Here is a 22210-nt window from a genome sequence, read left to right as displayed (position 1 = left end):
CAGCTCCAACCCTGGGCATTGAGGCTCTGGTCCCACCCACTGTAAGTAAAGATGAACAAGCATCAGGTCTAGGCTTGGAAGACACATCTCATGGCATCTTCTAACCTGCTGGGGTTGTTGGTTCCTTTTAACTCTGGAGAGTTCTAGATCTTACAGTGAAGCAGCTTCACTCTCAGAGAACAACTGTCTGGGATCAGACACTCTCTCATTGAACTAACACTTATGAAAGGGCGGGTCGAAGGAAGAGAGCGAGGAGCAGGAGAGAGCGAACACAGAATACCTTGTGAGCACAAGAGAGTCTCTGAGCAGCAAAGGAGGCAGATCCTGGGCCACCATGCCTTTCTTGCTTTTGTCAGCAAGTAATGGGAGTAGAAACCACCTCCTTTCTTGCCTGGAACCCTGGCAGAGCTGGAGGGCACCCCAGAAAACAGCCCGTGCATAGGACTTCCCTGCAGTAATTATGCCATCTTGGCTCAGCTCACTAATCTGCAATTGCTTGCTGAATAAAGTATTAATCATCAGCACACTGCTGGTTGTTCAGGATGAAGGGAGTGGAAAGAAAAGGAACAAGGTTTTTGCCCTCTGAGAGATTACAGTGTAGCCGGGAAGAGGAGACGAGCACAGGAGAAACAAGGAAAGCCCAGAGTATGGAATGCAGAGCTGCTTCTAACTCAGTGGCTGAAATGGCTTTTACTCACTTCTGTCCAGGGAGATAGAGACACATTCCCCTTCAAGCTCTCATCTTTCCAGAAAGCCAGGAAAGAAGGCAGAGATCTTTCCAAAAAAAAAAAAAAAACCCAAAAAACAAAAAACCTGAGGCACAGATTGGGGTTCCACAAATCAGGGGCCACCCAGGGAGTAAAACTCAAGGAGGGTTAGAAGCCAGTCCCTCACCAGAAGCCAAAATTTCCAGCTCCTAATCCTGGGGCTCTTTCTCTGCCCCCACCCCTGCTTCATGTTTGTGTAATTGCCACCAAAGCAATGGAGAGAGGAGAGTCAAGCTGGAAATAGAAAGGGCTCTGCCAGGGCAGGGGGATGGGAGCTCAGGATATCAGACAAACCTTTGCTATGACTGAGTGTCCCCTCTAAGTGACCAGAACTCAGAGAAGTGGGGACTCAGGTTCAACATCCAAACCCAAATCATCTCCAAATACAAAATTCACGCACAGAAACCCCATTCCCAACAGCCGCCCCGCTCCTTCCCAACATTCCTAATAACTTGTCTGATAAAAGAGCTGGTACTCCCAAGATGGGAAAGCAGGGTAGGGAGTTGGAGGGACAGGAAGGTGTGAGGGTGCAAAGACAGAGGAGGAGGGAGGTTGACTTGGCCACACAAAGACATGGAGACAGCATGGGAGGCAGAGCAGACAATGAGCCTGCAGGTGAGCTACCTGTATGGAGGCAATGAAGTGGGTGCTTCAGTGGGAGGGTCTCAGTCTCCTATGCTGGGCTCCTGAGACCCCTGCAGGCTCCAGGGCTCTTGGGGGTCTGGTCCTAGTAACAGCCTCCACTCTGCTCCTGCTTCAGTCCTGCCAGGGGGTCCAGAGCTACAGAGAGCCCGTGCTCAGGAGCAGAGGGCAGCCTTCTGGGAGCAGCCAGTGATGTCACAGGCCATGAGCAGAGGAGAGAGGAGGAGGGAGGTGTGCATGGGGCTGACTGACACCGGCCCTGAGGCAGAGCAAGCCACAGCCAACGACCCATTCTGTCCTTCCATGGGAAGTCCTCAGAGCCCACCTGGTGTCCACCTGTCACCCTAAAGAAGGTATAGAGCCATCTCTCACACAGGCCCCCTGGACCCTGAGTGCACCCACTCGGGGGCCAGGACTCCTGAAGGGAATGAGGAATATGCAAGATGGGGGAATTTCGGGCAGCATCCTCAAGACTTTGAATGCACAGAAGCCCAAGGGTGACTTCCAGAACCTCAAGACAGCTGCCCAGCCAGAATGCACATGCCAGGTTTTGGGGTCAACTCCTGGGTCTTACGTATATAACTGTGAAAGATAAATGCGTGTATAGACTCATTCCTAATACTGACCAAGTTGGCTCCTAAATCTCTGAGAGAATGACGGTCCGTGTGGAAAAGCATGGCTTTTGTCACAAAGTACCAGCTCTCTCCACAGAGTGTCTTCACCAATTCTCCAACTGGCGCCTTGACTGAGGTGACACCAAGAATGCATTTTTGCTTAGAAATAGGGCACCCTGGACTATAGAACTCTGGGAATGGCGGTGCTGGTAATGAGCTTCTAAGGGCAGGGGGGCTGCAGGTGGGGTGTTTGTGAGGAGATGTGCAGCTTGGTTGTCGTTCTTCCATCTCTAGATGTTATCAGGCTCCATTCCACTAGGGATTTGGTGCTTTTGGACTCTGTGTTATGCATGGAGCTCTTGTGCCCACAGAGGACACCACAGGTTATCTGGATCACTGTTGGGGTGGGGGAAACCAGAAGCTGGCTAGGTGGCTCTTGTGGAGTGGGGTGCCGAAAGTGAAACATAGCCCTAGTGATGGAAGCTTTATTACCACAATGGTCTTGGGCAGATCCTTCATGAAGGATCCAACATGGAAAGTCCTTTGGGTCCATTCCATACCTTGGATTCTGTGAAACCCTCTCAGAAGTCAGGCTGAAAGTAAGCAGGGTGTAGGGCAATAAGACTAGACCCAGAGGGTGGAAGAATGGATTTCACTGGTAAATGCTTTGGTTTGGGGGGCAATGGGGTGGGTGTTGTACATCCAGCTTAATCCTAGGGCTGAGAACTGTTGTTCTCAAAGCAGGGCCAAATGTATCACAGAAATGGGTGTTCTATCTCCCCCCCACACACACACACATATATTCCCCTCCTCTCCTAGCCTCCTCCAGCTTCCTCAGGCTGGGCTAGAGCCCTGGGCCATGAGGGGAGATTGTAGCAGGTGGCTTCAGCACCATGGGGAGGACAGCACATCCTCTAGTACCCACAGAGCCCATTCAATCCCTTGGCATCTGGGACTGCTGCTCATTCTACTCAGCCATGCCTGGGTGACAGAGGGTCCCACCGAAGTCCTGTGGTAGCCCTGCTCTTAGTCCTTCTTTCCTGCCTCATCCCTCCCCCCGCATCTGCCCCTGCATCTGGGGGCGCAAGGCTCCATGTCCTGACCTGCTATTCCCATAGACAGCTGCATGAGGGGTGGAGAGAGTGGTGTCAGGGGGAGAAGGGATAAGCCCTGGCAGATGGTGGTGGCAGCGATTTCCCCCATAAACTACCCTCTCCCCCCGCCTTTACAACGCGCTCTTGGGTCTGAACAAACAGAGGCTTTCGACCTAGAGTTGATGGGGGGAGGGAAAAGAGAGGAAGGGCCCTGGCAGGGGGGCCTAGCCAACCCAAAGGCTCAGCCACTCAGCCCTCTGCCCAGAGCACCAGACTGTTTGAGGAGCAAATATCTGCCCTCACTGTCTGACTCTCTCAACCTCCCCCCACCAGGTTTGGGGCTAATTGTCCCTCATTAGCTGGGCCCAGGCTGCCACCAGCCCCCGCCATCTGCTCGAAATTATACATTAACTCAGAGGTCTTGCCACCCGCCAGCCCGGCTGCGCGCCCCTCTCCAGTCTGCCCATGGCCATTCCAGTCTGTCCCTCACCCTGATGTAGAGCCCGTACTGCAGGCTTCTTCTGCCCTCAGGAACTCCTAGTATAAAGTCGGGCGGCTGTGGGAAAAGATCTGTCCTCAGGAGAGGTGGCTGGAATTCCCCTGCCCTCCTCATGGGGCCAGAAGACAAGACAGGCGTGTGCGTAAAGCTGGAGAGGGCAGGGCGCAGCCAGGGCAGGGACCGGGCGGCGGCGGCTTTGGTCTGACACCTCACCTGGGGTTTCTGGCGCTTCACTGGGGGAGATGACACCGGTTCCAAGCTGTTTCCACCCCTCCCTGTGGCATCTGTTAGCAGGCTATGGGATTCTGTCTCCCACCTTCCCTCTCTCCAACAAGAACCTTCTCAGGCCAGCCCTCAGCGTTCCAGAGCGCACCACCTTGCGCCACCTTTCCAAAACCAGGCTCCGGCAGCCCGAGCCTCCCACTTTAAAGTCATAGCAGTTTCCTTGCTACAAAAGCATGGGGAGTCTTCAGGTTCCCTGGATAGTCCTAAGCTTGACGTTGAAGTTGCAACCCCTCCCCACCCCCAAGCTTTCTGTAGTCATCCTGCTCTCTCCACCCAGACCCAGCTCTAACACCTGCAAATGCCTGCACTTTTCCTTCTTCTAGAATGCTGGCTCTCCGGCTCCCTCCCTCTGAATGCGCCAGGGAGAAGGTGAAGAGCATATCCTCCCAACTGTGACTTTGAACTGGGGCATAGAAAATGCCTCCTTTTCCTCTTTTTTACAAAGAGCCCCTAGCCTCTGAGCTCAACCCTTCCCCGTGTTTCTCTCAGGGCTGAGCTTTGCGGGGCAGGGTGGTAAGTCTGCACTTCCCTAGAGACAGCTGGGGAGTTCAGGGATTAAAGGTGAGCACCCAGGAAGGCCAGGCAAGGAAACCCAGGGGAATATGAAGGGCAGGCTAGGGAGAGCCCAGCCCAGAGCCGCCGGGACCAGCACCGTGCGCCTCAGACTATAGCAGACCCGGGGCAGTCAGGTGATGCTCTGCGCACCACCTGTGGAGAGTGTGTCCTTGGGGCCGCATGCGCACCAGCCCTGCCGGGGTGGGGAAGTTGCTACGTTCTGGCTGGGTTTTCACACCCCACCCAGTAACCTGAAATTCAATCTGTTCCCTGGAGACTGCCAGCTCTGTGCTCCCCAATGCTTCCCTCTCTCTCCCCTCCCCCACCTTGCATGGGGTAGAGGATCTGGGAAGGCAGATAGCAGTCCATTTTTTAAACTACACTTGAGAAAACTTAATTTTTTAGAACAGTTTCAGATTTACAGAGAACTTCCAAAGATAATACAGAGACTTCTCATACACTCTACATCCAGTTTCCCTTATTATTAACAGCTTGCATCAGTATAGTGTATTTGTTATAATTAATAAACCAATATTGATACATTATTATTAACTAAAATCCATTCTTTATTCAGATTTCCTCAGGTTTTCCCTAATGTCCCCTTTCTGTTCCAGGACCCCCTCTGGGACACCACTTGACGTTTGGTCACCATGTCTCTGTAGGCTCGTCTTGGCTGGGACAGTTTCTCAGACTCTCTTGTCTTTGATACCTTTGAAAATGTTGAGGAGTCAGGTGTTTTGTAGAGCTTCCTTCAGTTAGGATTCGTCTGATGTTTTTCTCATGATTTGACGGCGCGTATGAGTTTTGTGGGAAAGACCAAAAGAGGTAAGTGCCATTCCCATCACATCATGTTAAAGGCACCTGCTGTCAAATGACTTATCTCTGTGGATGTTGACCTTGATCACCTGGCTGAGGTAGTGTCTGTCAGGTGTCTCCACTGAAGTAACCCTTGAGCTTCCTTCCCATACAGCGCTTTTCAGAAGCAAGTCCTTATGCACAGCTCACACTTAAGCAGTGGGGAGCTGTGCTTTCGGCTGCAGGGTGGACTATTTACTTAAATCGTTTGGATTTCTTCTGCCCAGATTTCTCTCTTCTCTCTCATTTTTTATTCCATAATTTCTTTATATCAGTATGGATTTGTGAATAATTACTTTATTCTTCGAATTATAATCCAATATACTACTTGATGCTCAAATTGTTCCAACTTTGGCCATTGGGAGCTCTTTCAGTTTGACTCCTGTGTCCATTTGGCATAGCCCCATTATTGTGGAGTTTGGTTCTTATCATGTGTGTGTTTCCTTATCTTTTGGCACTGCGAGACGATCCAGCCTTGTCTTGTACATGTCCTGCACCAGTCCTAGAATCAGCATTTCTCCAGGGAGCCTGGTACCTTTGGTTGGAGAACGGTATGAGAAATGAAGATCTGGGTACTTGACCTGTTTGTTGCCTCTGGGGTGTCTGTGCCTGTAGGTTCTCTCAGCTGACAGAGCAGAGAAATAGATGTGTGTGGATTAATCCGTGTCTATAGACATATCTATAAACAGTTCTATATGTCACTATTTGAATCTATATTAAACTAAACACGAGTTCATGTTTAACTAAACATGATGTCTCCAACTCTAATCCATTATTACATGAATCCTCCCTCCTAGTTTCTGCGAACTCTGTATAATATTTATGTACAATTTATGCTATGTTAGTTTTACAGATTCCACTCATTTCCAAAGTTACTTAAATCAACACCTTTCCCCCTGAATCCCTTCACTGAAGCTGTTGCATACATTCGTAATACATTTGGGTTATTTTGTCACATTCTGCATCTCATCTTAGGAGCCCCTGACCTGTGCATCAGGTTTTTTTTAATTTGCATACATTAAGGTTCACTCTTTGTGCTATGAAGTCCTATAGCATTTGATAAATGCATGATGTTAAATATCCACAAGTACAGTTATTATACAGAATAGCTTCGCCACCCTAAGAAATCCCCAGTGCTCCCCTATTCAACATTCCTCCTTGCCCCCAAGCCCCTGGCAACCACTGATCTTTTTACTACCACTATAGTTTTGCCTTTTCTAGAATGCCATATAGTGGAGCCATGCACTATGTAATCTTTTCAGACTCGCTTCTTTCACTCACTAATATGCATTTAAGTCTCCTCTCTTTTTTTATATAATAATATTTTTTATTATGTTATGTTAGTCACCATACAGTACATCCCTAGTTTTTGATGTAAAGTTTCATGATTCATTACTTGCATATAAGTCTCCTCTGTGTCTTTTCGCCACTTGATAGCTTCTTTCTTTTCAGTGCTGAATAATATTCCATTGTCTGGATGTACCACAGTTTCTTTATCTGTTCATAGCTTGTTGCTTCCAAGTTTTGGCACTTGTGACCGAAGCTGCTACAGACATCCCTGTGCAAGTTTTTGTGTGGACATAAGTCTTGAGCTCCTTTGGGCGAATAACAAGGAGCACAATTGCTGGGTCATATAGCGAGAGTAGTGTTGTAAGAAACCGCCAAACTGTCTTCCAAAGTGGCCATACCGCTTTGCGTTCCCACCAACGGTGTATGAGTATTTGTTGCTCGGTATCCTTGCTAGTGTTTGGTGGTGTCAGCGTTCCAGATTTTGGCAATTCTGTGTTTAGCGGTTATCTCCTTGTTGTTTTAATTTGCATTTCTCTGATGACATATGATGTGGATTATCTTGTCATGTGCTGATTTGCCATGTGTGTATCTTTTTTTGGTGACATGTCTGTTAAGGTCTTTGGTCCATTTTTGAATCAGATTGTTTTCTTCTTGTGGGGCTTTAAGAGTTCTTTGTATATTTTGGAGGAGGAGTTAAGATGGCGGAGGAGTAGGAGACATCGTTTTCAGCCGGTCCTCCGAGTCGAGCTGGATAGGTACCAGACCAGCCTAAACAACCACGGAACCAGCCTGAGACACAGGAAGACGCATCTGGATCTCTACAAATGAACATCTCCAGCGCTGAGTATTGAGGTACGAAGCGGGGAGCCATGAAACTGTGCACAGATATCGGAAGATAAACGGAAGGGGGAGGGAGCCGCCGCGTTCGGGTGCCGGGAAGCGGTAGCCACTTGCACGGGAGAGCGGGCGGGGCTCGTGGTCGGCACCCGCAAAACAGCAGACTGAGACCGTGAGCCGGGTGCGCACGCCGCCAGGCATCTCGCGGAACCCCGGAATCCCGGTGCGCTCACTGGATCCAGACTGAGACCGGGAGATCCGGGAGCGCGCGCGGGGCGGCTGGCGGCTGGCGGCATTAGAAACACAAAGGACAGAGACGCGCCGGCCCTGGAAGTGAGGGCTGGGACGCCGGGTGTGGGGCGCACATCCCGGGACGCTGCAGGGTTGAGCAGCACCAACAGAAACAGAGTTAAAGTGGCCAGAACATCAGTGGAGAACGGGCCGCAATCCTTCTGTTCCGTGACAGAGGCTGAAATTTGGCCGCTGCTGCTCTGACTCTCAGAAGAGGCACAGCAAACCCCCAGGGAAAGCCGCCAGAGAACAAAAGCCTGGAAATACCGGCTCAGGGAGTGCCCATCCCCATCCCCCCTCGCAGGGGACACGGAGACTCTACCCACACAGGGTTGCCTGAGTATCGGCGCGGCAGGCCCCTCCCCCAGAAGGCAGGCTGAAAAATCAAGAAGCCCACAACCCGGGCGCCTGGGTGGCGCAGTCATTGAGCGCCTGCCTTCGGCTTAGGGCGTGATCCCAGCGTTCCGGAAAGGAGTCCCTCATCGGGCTCCTCCGCTGGGAGCCTGCTTCTTCCTCTCCCACTCCCCTGCTTCTGTTCCCTCTCTCGCTGGTTGGCTGCCACATAAATAAATAAAATCTTTAAAGAAAAAGCCCACATCCCTAAGATCCCTATAAAACAAGGGGCACGGCCTGGGACCCAGTCAATAATTTGGGCTCTGGAAACCCCGCTACCTCTCTTCATCAGAATGACAAGAAGGAGAAGCCCCCCCCAGCAAAGAAAAGACAGTGAGACTGTGGCCTCTGCCACAGAAATAATGGATATGGATGTAACCAAATTATCAGAAATGGAATTCAGAGTAACGATGGTCAAAATGATGAGTAGAATTGAAAAAAGTATAAACGAAAAGGTTACTGAGAATATAGAATCCCTAAGGACAGAAATGAGAGCGAATCTGACAGAAATTAAAAATTCTATGAGCCAAATGCAGGCAAAACTAGAGGCTCTGACAGCCAGGGTCACAGAAGCAGAGGAACGGGTTAGTGAATTGGAGGATGGGTTAATAGAGGAAAAAATGAAAATAGAAGATGGTCTTAAAAAAATCCACGCCCACGAATGTAGGTTACGGGAGATTACTGACTCAATGAAACGATCCAATGTTAGAATCATTGGCATCCCCGAGGGGGTGGAGAAAAACAGAGGTCTAGAAGAGATATTTGAACAAATTGTAGCTGAAAACTTCCCTAATCTAGCAAGGGAAACAAACATTCGTGTCCAAGAGGCAGAGAGGACCCCTCCCAAGCTCAACCACGACAAACCTACGCCACGTCACGTCATAGTGCATTTCGCAAATATTAGATGCAAGGATACAGTATTGAAAGCGGCCAGGGCAAAGAAATTTCTCACGTACCAAGGCAAAAGCATCAGAATTACGTCAGACCTGTCTACACAGACCTGGAATGAGAGAAAGGGTTGGGGGAGCATATTTAAAGCTCTTTCAGAGAAAAACATGCAGCCAAGGATCCTTTATCCAGCAAGACTGTCATTCAGAATTGATGGAGAAATAAAGACATTTCAGAATCGCCAGTCACTAACCAATTTTGTAACTACGAAACCAGCCCTACAGGAGATATTACGGGGGGTTCTATAAAAGTAAAAAGGCCCCAAGAGTGATACAGAACAGAAAGTCACAGCCAATACAAACAAAGACTTTACTGGCAACATGGCAACATTAAAATCATATCTCTCAGTAATCAGTCTTAATGTAAATGGTTTGAACCATCCCATAAAACGCCACAGGGTTGCAGATTGGATAAAAAGAAATGACCCATCCATTTGCTGTCTACAACAGACTCATTTCAAACCCAAAGATGCATTCAGACTGAGAGTAAGGGGATGGAGTACCATCTTTCACGCAAATGGTCCTCAAAAGAAAGCTGGGGTAGCAATTCTCATATCAGATAAATTGGATTTTAAACTACAGACTATAGTTAGAGACGCAGAAGGGCACTATATTATTCTTAAGGGAAGTATTCAACAAGTGGATATGACAATTATAAATATATATGCCCCCAACAGGGGAGCAGCAAGATACACAAGCCAACTCTTATCCAGAATAAAGAGACATATAAATGAAAATACATTAATAGTAGGGGACCTCAACACTCCACTATCAGAAATAGACAGAACACCCTGGCAAAAACTAAGCAAAGAATCAAAGGCTTTGAATGCCATACTTGACGAGTTGGACCTCATAGATATATATAGAACACTACACCCCAGAACCAAAGAATACTCATTCTATTCTAATGCCCATGGAACATTCTCAAGAATAGACCATGTTCTGGGACACAAAACAGGTCTCAACCGATACCAAAAGATTGAAATTATCCCCTGCATATTCTCAGACCACAACGCTCTGAAATTGGAACTCAACCACAAGGAAAAATTTGGAAGAAACTCAAACACTTGGAGACTAAGAACCATCCTGCTCAGGAATGACTCGATAAACCAGGAAATCAAAAATCAAATTAAACAATTTATGGAGACCAATGAGAATGAAAATACAACAGTCCAAAACCTATGGGATACTGCAAAGGCAGTCCTAAGGGGGAAATACATAGCCATCCAAGCCTCACTCAAAAGAATAGAAAAATCTAAAATACAGTTTTTATATTCTCACCTCAAGAAGCTGGAACAGCAACAGAGGGACAGGCCTAATCCACGCACGAGGAAGCAGTTGACCAAAATTAGAGCTGAAATCAATCAAGCAGAAACCAGAAGTACAGTAGAGCAGATCAACAGGACTAGAAGCTGGTTCTTTGAGAGAATCAATAAAATTGACAGACCACTGGCAACACTTATCCAAAAGAAAAGAGAAAGGACCCAGATTATTAAAATTATGAATGAAAAAGGAGAGGTCACGACGAGCACCATTGAAATTGGAAGGATTATTAGAAATTTTTATCAACAGCTATATGCCAATAAACTAAGCAATCTGGAAGAGATGGAATCCTTCCTGGAAACCTATAAACTACCAAGATTGAAACCGGAAGAAATTGATTCCTTAAACAGGCCAATTAATTATGAAGAAATTGAGTCAGTGATAAACAACCTTCCAAATAACAAAACTCCAGGCCCGGACGGTTTTCCTGGGGAACTCTACCAAACATTCAAAGAAGAAATAATACCTATTCTCCTAAAGCTATTTCAAAAAATAGAAACAGAAGGAAAGCTACCAAACTCATTCTATGAGGCCAATATTACCTTGATCCCCAAACCAGGCAAAGACCCCCTCAAAAAGGAGAATTACAGACCGATTTCCCTAATGAATATGGACGCCAAAATCCTCAACAAGATACTTGCTAATAGAATCCAACAGTACATTAAAAGGATTATCCATCACGATCAAGTGGGATTCATACCTGGGATGCAAGCATGGTTCAATATTCGCAAATCAATCAGCGTGATACATCATATCAACAAGAAAAGACTCAGGAACCATATGATCCTCTCAATCGATGCCGAAAAAGCATTTGACAAAATACAGCATCCTTTCCTGATTAAAACCCTTCAGAGTGTAGGAATAGAAGGTACATTTCTCAATCTCATAAAAGCCATCTATGAAAAGCCTACTGCAAATATTATTCTCAATGGAGAAAAGCTGGAAGCCTTTCCCTTAAGATCAGGAACTCGACAAGGATGCCCACTCTCGCCACTATTATTCAACATAGTACTAGAAGTCCTTGCAACAGCAATCAGACGACAAAAAGGGATCAAAGGTATTCAAATTGGCAAAGAAGAAGTCAAAATGTCTCTCTTTGCAGATGACATGATACTCTATATGGAAAACCCAAAAGAAGCCACTCCCAAATTATTAGAAGTTATAGAGCAATTCAGTAACGTGGCAGGATACAAAATAAATGCTCAGAAATCAGTTGCATTTCTATACACGAATAACGAGACCGAAGAAAGAGAAATTAGGGAATCCATCCCATTTACAATAGCACCAAAAACCATACGTTACCTTGGAATTAACTTAACCAGAGACGTAAAGGACCTATATTCTAGAAACTATAAATCACTCTTGAAAGACATTGAGGAAGACATAAAAAGATGGAAAGATATTCCATGCTCATGGATCGGAAGAATTAACATAGTTAAAATGTCCATGCTACCCAGAGCAATCTACACTTTCAATGCTATCCCGATCAAAATACCAAGGACATTTTTCAAAGAACTGGAACAAACAGTCCTTAAATTTGTATGGAAACAGAAAAGGCCCCGAATCTCCAAGGAACTGTTGAAAAGGAAAAACAAAGCTGGGGGCATCACAATGCCAGATTTCGAGCTGTACTACAAAGCTGTGATCACAAAGACAGCATGGTACTGGCACAAAAACAGACACATAGACCAATGGAACAGAATAGAGAGCCCAGAAATGGACCCTCGGCTCTTTGGGCAACTAATATTTGATAAAGCAGGAAAAAACATCCGGTGGGAAAAAGACAGTCTCTTCAATAAATGGTGCTGGGAAAATTGGACAGCTACATGCAAAAGAATGAAACTTGACCACTATCTCACACCATACACAAAAATAAACTCCAAATGGAGGAAAGACCTCAATGTGAGACAGGAATCTATCAAAATTCTAGAGGAGAACATAGGCAACAACCTCTACGACATCGGCCAAAGCAACCTTTTTCATGACACATCCCCAAAGGCAAGAGAAACAAAAGATAAAATGAATTTATGGGACTTCATCAAGATTAAAAGTTTCTGCACAGCCAAGGAAACAGTCAGAAAAACTAAGAGGCAGCCCACGGAATGGGAGAAGATATTTGCAAATGACACTACAGATAAAGGACTGGTATCCAAGATCTACAAAGAACTTCTCAAACTCAATACATGAGAAACAAATAAACAACTCAAAAAATGGGCAGAAGATATGAACAGACACTTTTCCAATGAAGACATACAAATGGCTAACAGACACATGAAAAAATGTTCAAAATCATTAGCCATCAAGGAAATTCAAATCAAAACCACACTGAGATACCACCTTACGCCAGTTAGAATGGCAAAAATAGACAAGGCAAGAAACGACAATTGTTGGAGAGGATGTGGATAAAGGGGATCCCTCCTACATTGTTGGTGGGAATGCAAGTTGGTACAGCCACTCTGGAAAACAGTGTGGAGGTCCCTTAAAAAGTTAAAAATTGAGCTACCCTATGATCCAGCCATTGCACTACTGGGTATTTACCCCAAGGATACAGACGTAGTGAAGAGAAGGGCCATATGCACCCCAATGTTCATAGCAGCAATGTCCACAATAGCTAAATCGTGGAAGGAGCCGAGATGCCCTTCAACAGATGACTGGATTAAGAAGTTGTGGTCCATATATACAATGGAATATTACTCAGCTATCAGAAAGAACGAGTTCTCAACATTTGCTACAACATGGACGGCACTGGAGGAGATAATGCTAAGTGAAATAAGTCAAGCAGAGAAAGACAACTATCATATGATTTCTCTCATCTATGGAACATAAGAACTAGGATGATCAGTAGGGGAAGAAACGGATAAAGAAAGGGGGGGTAATCAGAAGGGGGAATGAAACATGAGAGACTATGGACTATGAGAAACAAACTGAGGACTTCAGAGGGGAGGGGGGTGGGGGAATGGGATAGACCGGTGATGGGTAGTAAGGAGGGCACGTATTGCATGGTGCACTGGGTGTTATACACAACTAATGAATCATCGAGCCTTACATCGGAAACCGGGGATGTACTGTATGGTGACTAACATAATATAATAAAAAATCATTAAAAAAAAAAAAAGAGTTCTTTGTATATTTTGGATAATAGTACTTTATCAGATGTATCTTTTGCAAATATTCTCTCACAGTTTGTAGCTTATCTCCTAATATTTTTTTTAATGCTGTCTTTCAAAGAACAGAAGTTTTTAACTGTTATGAAATCCAGTTTATTAATTATTTCTGTCATGGATCATATCCTAGATGCTGTATCTAGAAAGACATCACCATACTCACAGACTTCATTTTTTTAGAGCAGCTTTAAGTTGACAGCACAACTGAGAGGCAGGTACAGAGATTTCCCACAGACCCCCTGCCCTCCAGCGTATATAGTGTCCCCCATTCAACAGCCCCCATTTGTTACAACTGATGAAACTAAGCTATAGGTTTTGTAGATACGCTTCATCAGGTTGAAGACGTTCCCCTGAACTGACAGTTTTTATCATGAACGGGTATTGGATTTTGTTAAATGCTTTTTCTACATCAGTTGATATGACTTTTTATTTTTTAGCCTAATGATGTGGTAGATTATATTGATTGATCTTTAAATGTTGAACCAGCTTTGTATACCTAGAATAAATCCACTTGGTCATGGTGTATTAACTCTTTTTTAAAAAAAGATTTTATTTATTCATTTGAGAGAGAGAGAGCATGAGCAGGGGAAGGGGTGGAGGGAGAGGGAGAAGCAGACTCCTCACAGAGCAGGGAGCCTGATGCAGGCTGATCCCAGGACCGCCCCCATCATGAGCCACGACAAAGGCAGATACTCAACCAGCTGAGCCACCTAGGCGCCCCTGTAATTCTTTTTATACATTTTTGGATTCAATTTGCTAATATTTTGTTGAGGATTTTTTTCATCTGTGTTAATGAGACATATGGGTCTTTGGTTTTCCTTTCTCGTAATTCCTTTATCTCCTTTGGCATTAGGGGAATTAACGTTGGTCTTGTACCATGAATTAGGAAGGGTTCCCTCAGGTAACCAGCTTGGAGAGTGAGGCCAGGGTTGGTCAAGCAGGTGTAACTCAGGCTCAGAGACACACAAAGCTCATCTCCCGTAACTGCATCCAGGACAGTATGAGTCAGTATTTAGCAGCAGGACCTTCAAAACCACCAAACCTCAGTTCCTATCCCATCTCTGCCATGCTATCTACATGATCTCGGGCCAAGTAACTGTTAATTTAACAAATAATTATTGAACACCTACTGTATGCCAGGCACTGGGATAGCAGCAGTAAACAGTCAAGAAAGACCAACACCATATGATTTCACTATATGTGGAATTTAAGAAACACAACAAATGAGGAAGGGGAAAAAAGTAAGAGAGAGAGAAGTCAAGAAACAGACTCTTAACTACAAAGAACAAACTAATGGTGATGGGGGTGAGATGTGGGTGGGCAGATTGGGTGAAATAGCTAATGGGGATTAAGGAGGGCCCTTGTGATCTTGTGATGAGTGCCGGGTGATGTATGGAACTCTTGAATCACTATGTTGTACACCTGAAACTAATATAACACTGCATGTTAATGAATTGAAATTAAATTAAATTAAATTAGAAATCATTAAAAAAAGACAAATCCTAGCCCTTTTGGATCTTGCTTTTTTTGGGCTTACATCTGAAAACTTTTTTTTTTTTTTTTAAGATTTTATTTATTTATTTGTCAGAGAGAGAGAGAGAGCACAAGCAAGGGGGAACTGCAAGCAGAGGGAGAATAAGGCTCCCCGCTGAGCAAAGAGCCTGATGCAGGACTCAATCCCAGGACCAAGGGATCTTGACCTGAGCTGAAGGCAGATGCTTAACTGACTGAGCCACCCAGGCATCCCACGTCTTAAAACTTTCTGTGCTTCGGCTTTCCATGTCTATAAAATGGGACGATAGTAGTACCTACTTTATAGGACTGTTGTATTACATAAGTTAATACATGTAAAGAATATCCTATACAACTATTATATTATTATTATTACTGTTCTTACTACTCCTGTTATGTGCCAGTAGGTAATCCCATTACCTATTGACTGAGTTCAGTCGTTCTAGTCTAGATTTCCAGCCCCACCCTTGCTTTCCATACTTGGCACTCCTGTCATCTCTTCTTCTATGCTTCTTCGGTTGACCCTCCTGATCTCTGGGTTCATTAAGCCTATTATATGAGATTCCTTCTCCTACACAGAGTTACCTTACCTGGGAGATAGTTGGGTGGCTATCTTTCTGCTGCCTTTGAAACATAGTAAAAGTTTTTCCATTTTGAAAGAGCAGGGATGAGGAACAAAAGTTATCAATGATCCAAGGTCTTTGCCTGTATGCCTTCTGAAGGTTGTGGGGGCTTGGCCAAGCCTAGGACAGAGTGAGAGGGGACCGTGTTAATTTAAGCTGGCCATCACTGAAACTAGATCTGTAACAGATCCTACAGAAGAAAGCTCAGTGTTCCAGCCTGGGTAACTTTCCACTGCTTAGCAAGACCCAAAGGTAATGGGGAAGAAAACTCCCCCTCCTAAGGATAAGGATCTTACCCCTGTCTCAGAAATTAACCTTTACTGTGCTTTCCAAGGCCTCCGAAACAATACCTGCTCAGCCCAATAGAAGTCACTACCCTACCCAGAGATGGAGCTATGTAAAGATAGGTAGGTGTAAAGAAAGTCTCATTACTGTCTCTGGCTTGGCATCATCCGACACAATAACCAGACTCTGAATGGTCCATGGTCCCGGGTTTCATCCATGGTCCCAGCTGGCCTCCCCTTCACCACCATCCCTGGCTCACCTGATTCCTCCTTACTGGTCCTCAGGTCCGCTCTTGGTTCCACATCAAACTGCTCTTACTCTCCAGTCTCCACTACCCGGAATCAATGATTTTAGCCTTCCCTGCACTGCTCCACATTTCCTTTTTTTTTTTTTTCTCTGGAAGAAACTCAACACTAATGTTCAGGGGAAGCTTCTGTTGACTCTCTCTTTCCTTCTCCCACTCTCCAGCATTTAGACGGCTGATTGCAGCCCTGCTTACTCCATCCGCTATGCCGGTTTCTCATCAGTCTTCTGGTACCTTGAGTTCTTTCTCTTAGTTTTCTTTATATTTTTGGTAATTTAATGTATAATAATAATTTTTTAAAAATATTTTATTTATTTATTCGACAGAGATAGAGACAGCCAGCAAGAGAGGGAGCACAAGCAGGGGGAGTGGGAGAGGAAGAAGCAGGCTCATAGCGGAGGAGCCTGATGTGGGGCTCGATCCCATAACGCCGGGATCACGCCCTGAGCCGAAGGCAGACGCTTAACCGCTGTGCCACCCAGGCGCCCCTAATGTATAATAATAATTGTTCCGACCAAAGAGAGAAAGTTGGCTATTGCTGCTCGACCCCACGGAGATCAGTCACTTGGGAGCCGGCAGATCCAGGCGGCCTGCTGGGTCTGCACGCGGGCTCCCCCTACAGCCTGCCCAGTGCCCTGCATTTGGTGGGGACACAGCATGACAATAACCTTCGGTGACCCAGGCTTCCCTCCTCACATTTCCCCTGAAAGCCTGAGCAGTGTGACTGGCAGGGGAGTCAGCACCAGGTCAGAAGGGGCAAAGGAGATGCTTGGACAAGACGTGGCAGCTGGGAGTGCTCTGAGGCACCAGGTCCCTTTTCAAACCCACATCCTCCCAAACCAGCTTTCTGCCTCCAAGGACGGAATTGAAGAGACAGGCTTCGGAACCCGACAGAGTAAAATCTTTTGGGTATTATTGCCACTGTTGGAGGAAGCTGGGTTTGAGAATAGAATTCTCCTTTTTTTTTTTTTAAGGAGAAAACAGGGAACTTATTTTAAAACAAACAGTAAAAATATCAAATTATCTAACATAATTGCTCAAAGGCACTAACTCAGAAAAAAAATTGTAATTATGTAGGATCTGTACTAAAAAATGCTGATTTTACCTCTAGTCATTTTTTCTCCATTGCATGAAAATACGCATAACATGAAGCATACCATTTTAACCATTTTTAAGTGTACAATTCAGTGGCATTAAGCATATTCATAATGTTATACAAATATCATCACTCTCCATTTCCAGAACTTTTCATCATCACAAATTCTGTACTCATTAAACAGTAACTCTGCATTCCTGCCTCCCCCAACCCTTGGACCTCTATACTACTTTCCCTCCATGAATTTGCCTATTCTAGGTACCACATACAGGTGGGATCGTGTTATCTCTCCCTCTGTGTCTGGCTCATTTCATTGACCATGATGAGAAGGAAATTCTTGTGCATGCTTCTACTTGCCCTCTTCTTCATCACCCTGGTCTCAAAAACTTAAAGCTGATTCTGGAGCTATTGGTGGAGCCTTGGGGAAGAATGGAGGTGTCTGTCTACGAAGATGATGGGTGGAAGCAAAACAAGTCTGTAAAGAGCAAACTCCCTTAGTGTTCTGAGTTCACACATCGTGAGTACTGGGAGAGCTCCAGTTAAGAGAGAAGACAATGCAGAGAATTTCATCAGTCAGCCCACACAGATGCCAAGCAATTCAAAGAAGAAGATGGCAGCTCATCTCCTCCAGATGCTGGGGGTTCTCTGCACTAGAGGGTGAGTCCCCTGGGTTCTAGTCTCCTGAGGCAGATGACAAAGACGTAGAGACAAAATAGAGGAATTAAAATGCCCAAGTGAGCCCTGCCTCCTAGCTTTTAAATTGCTCCTCTCCCAATTCATTCCCATCTTTTAAAAATTCATGGAGTAGGAGATGAAAGGGAACAGTTTGGAGTAGGAAGAACTGGTATGTGGGAAGGGAATGAGAAAGAGAAGACATGGGAAAAATCTATGCTCTTGACTGCCTGGCATCTTCTGTCCTGTCCCACCAAGACAGGGCGGGAGAACACCATTGGCAAGTGTGGGGAGGGCTAGAAAAATGGATATTTAGGCCAAACTCTGCCACTTATTTGCCATAGGACCTCAGCTTTCTATGAATAAACTAACTCTAGTTCGCTTTGTCTTGCTGTTAATAGGGAGCTGTGTTAGTTTGCTTCATCTTCTGTAACCAAATACCACACACTGGTTGGCTTAAACAACAGAAATGTATTGTCTCCCAGATCTGGAGGCTGGAAGTCTGACATCAAGGTGTCAGCAGGGCCACACTCTCTCTGAGGCTCTCGGGAAGAATTGGTGTCAGGTCTTTCTCCTAGCTTCTGGGGGTTCATTGGCTTGTGGCTGCATGACTCCAATGTTCCCACGGTGTCCTTCCTGTGTATCTGTCCTTCCACAAGGCATCTTCCATTAGGATACCTGTCAGAAGGGTGGGGCCCACCATACTCCAGGATAACTCAATTTTAACTGAACTAATTACATCTACAACGACCATATCTCCGCATACAGTCACATTATATGGTACTGGGGGTGAGGACTCCATCACATGAATTTTGGGGGGACACAGTTCAACCCATAGCAAGACTGAGTCCATTGTTTTAACCAGGAACTCTTCTACAAGAACCTCTTAGCACGGAGGCCTGGAGAGAGATAACCAGGCCCTTCCTGGCCACATCCCAAGAAGAGAGCCTCCCCTGCTCTATCCTGTCCTGTCTGGTCCCTGAGATGAGTTCCTATCCTGCTTCTTGGGCAGGGACTCTGGAGAGCAAGGCAGTAGTTGGCTCTCACAAACATGCTATTTCTCCGTTTACCCTCACTTGCAAGTGCTTCTTTGTCGACCACTCCCTGGGGCGAACTTCGTGCCGCTCATCATGTCCTTCCAAGTGCCTTTAGAACTCATTTTAGGTTCATCCTGTCTCTCCCTAGAGTTTCTAGCCCCCAAGGTAAGGACGAGATCAGGAGCTGTCCAGGGTCCATCCGATAAACAATCTTCAAGTTAACTGACTGCCTCCTGCAAACACCTTGGAAATTCTATGACATTCAGAATATGTCAGTTGAGATGGAGAAAGAGGCCATAGACCAACCACTGGACATGCCCTGCCAACAAGGCTTTGCTGGGCAGCCAGAGGGCAGCATTTGGTCACCAAGTACCTGGAAGGAAGGAATCTCCAAGTAGGGGCAAAAGCCCTGGAAATGGGGATGGGGCTGGAGCCAAGCAAGGACCATTAAAGTAAATCCCCTTCTTAAAAATCATTCCCAGGACTTCCAAACCTTCTCAGATATAGTCAGCCGTCTAAACCCAAGAGGGAGTTTAGAGGAGACTCCCTCTAATCTCTACTTTGTAGGAACAGAAAATCTCTTGGCAGAGAAAGGACAATCAAGTTGGATAAAAGGGGGAAAATTTTTTTCCAAGGAGCTAGATAACAGTTTCTGTAGGAGGAGAGCAGAGAATTGCCACAGTGGCTTGCAACAGTGACTCATCACTCCAGCATTTTGTTTCTAGGACTGAAATTAAAAGGATCATTTGGTGGGGGAAAATAAAAGACGGGTGAGCAAGAGGATGGGTGAGCAAGAGGCCTTGTGAAATAAGAAAAAATAAGCAGATAAGGTGAACGTTATTAAATGGAACAAGTCTTTGACAATGACCTCAAGCTTTGGGCAGGGTGGGATGGCCTCCAAGAGGCTTCCAAAACAATGCTTCGTGAATAAATTAATTGATAGAGGGGCGCCTGGGTGGCTCAGTGGGTTAAGCGTCTGCCTTCGGCTCAGGTCATGATCCCTGGGTCCTGGGGTTGAGCCCCACATTGGGTTCCCTGCTCATCGAGGAGTCTGCTTCTCCCTCTCCCTCTGTCCCTCACCACCCCTTGCTCATGCTCTTTCTCAAATAAACAAATAAAATCTTAAAAAAAAAAAGATTAACTGAGAGAAGGATTAAGAGCTTGCATTTAGGGGCGCCTGGGTGGCACAGCGGTTAAGCGTCTGCCTTCGGCTCAGGGCGTGATCCCGGCGTTCTGGGATCGAGCCCCACATCAGGCTCCTCCGCTATGAGCCTACTTCTTCCTCTCCCACTCCCCCTGCTTGTGCTCCCTCTCTCGCTGGTTGTCTCTATCTCTGTCAAATAAATAAATAAAATCTTTAAAAAAAAAAAAAAGAGCTTGCATTTAGAAGTCAAACAGACCTGGGTTGAACTCTTGTTCTCCTGAGCCTCAAGTTTATTGTCTTTATAATGGAATCATTTCCCCCACAGGATGGTTATAGCAATTTCATGAGATGATATGATAATATGTTCAAAATATCTAGTACTGTGCCTGCTGCATTGTAGAGACTGAATAAAAGGTAGTGTTTATAACGTGCTTACTTGCCAGTAGAAGGTAACATGAAGCTTCTTTGTTATCAGACACGATGAGCATGCGGATTAGGCAGGCGTACTGAAAGGTACACAGCAAAATCAGGCTAAACAAACAACTCAGATAGGAAAGAGACTTTTGCTGTCTTTCTAGGCTGATGGCTTACAGTCACATGGGACTCGCTCCTATTCATTCATTCTTTCTCAGCTAGGTGAATTCTGATCTAAAAGCTGGAAAGGTATAACTATCAATCATGCTGTTACTAAGGAGAAGTGATTTGCTCTCTTTCCAGGGTGCTCTCTGGGTTGTGTTGGCCAGTGGACAAGACTGGCGGGACCAGGCCTCAGAGTAACCACAACACTATTCCCTGAGTGAATGATTGGAGCTGAACTTCTGGGCTCTTCTCTAATGTTGTACAACCAGCAGCACCCCCTGTGCGGTGCTGACCCTTAAAAATGCTCTCTCTTTGGAGACTGGGGGCAGGAGGCAGGTGAGGGCCTCTGTGAGCATCCAAGTATTTCAAGGTTGCCTTGCCGGGGAAAAGTTCATCAGTACCGCCGACCTCCTAACCAACTGCTACCCTTTTCTGTGAGCATTTATGATGCTCGCACTGTGTTTTAAGTCCTTTTCTGTCTTTTGCATTTCCTGGCCCTAAAAAAAGTTTTTACATTTTAGGTTGAAAATCTTAAGGAAAAAAAAAATGCTTGGAGGTGTACTTTTTGTATTGGGGGCGTTTCATCACAACGTGTTTATTTTTAGTTTGGGCAAAGAGACAGTCATTTAGGAATGTGAAGGAGTCATAAGCAAGAAGCAAGATGAATGGGAGGAAGAGAAGAAGGGAAATGAATGACTAGGGGAGTCTGGGCAGCAGTTAACATTAGGGTAATTGAACAGATTTTCCCGTCATCTGTCATGGCTAGGAAGAAGAGATTGGTATCACATCTTAGAGAAGAGCAGGCTGGAAATCTAACTTCACTGGAATTCGATGGGTAGTAACTCCTGGGAAGAGAAACCATCCTAATCCTTCCAGGGGAACTCAAACACTAAGATGAAAAGGTCCAAAGTATAGTTAAATGCACATCTTCATGTTTGCCCCTAAATCTGGGAATCCAGAGTTCAGAAGAGTGAATCACCTTGTCCTGGCCACAAGGACTAGATGGGAATGGAAAAGTTTGTTTGGCTATCAACAGTGAGAAAGGTGGCGAGCCGCAGGTTAAGTAGAACTTGCTTTGGAGGAGAGGTCTGAGATGGGGAGTGAGTCAGTAACTTCTTTTACAGAGTTTGGGTTCCAGATAATTCAGTTGGACCAGACTGCTTGAAGAATAAAGAGTTTTACTCTTTTAGGGCCATAGGATTTTTATTTTATCCGTTGGTTTACAATTAAGAATTTCTAAGCTCTGGGAGCAGGAGAATATTCCCAGGGTTAGGTCCTCTCTCACCCTCCTACCTTGTTTTGGATTAGGATAGCATGTGAATGGTTACAATCCCAAAAGATGAATTGAGGAAAGACAAGTGAAATGATGTTACAGTACCTCCTGGAATTGTTACTACTAATG

Source organism: Ursus americanus, chromosome 3 (assembly GCF_024610735.1).
Source record: "Ursus americanus isolate L20-20 chromosome 3, mUrsAme1.1.p, whole genome shotgun sequence".
Taxonomy (NCBI): domain Eukaryota; kingdom Metazoa; phylum Chordata; class Mammalia; order Carnivora; family Ursidae; genus Ursus; species Ursus americanus.
Note: the sequence above shows the minus strand (reverse complement) of the source record.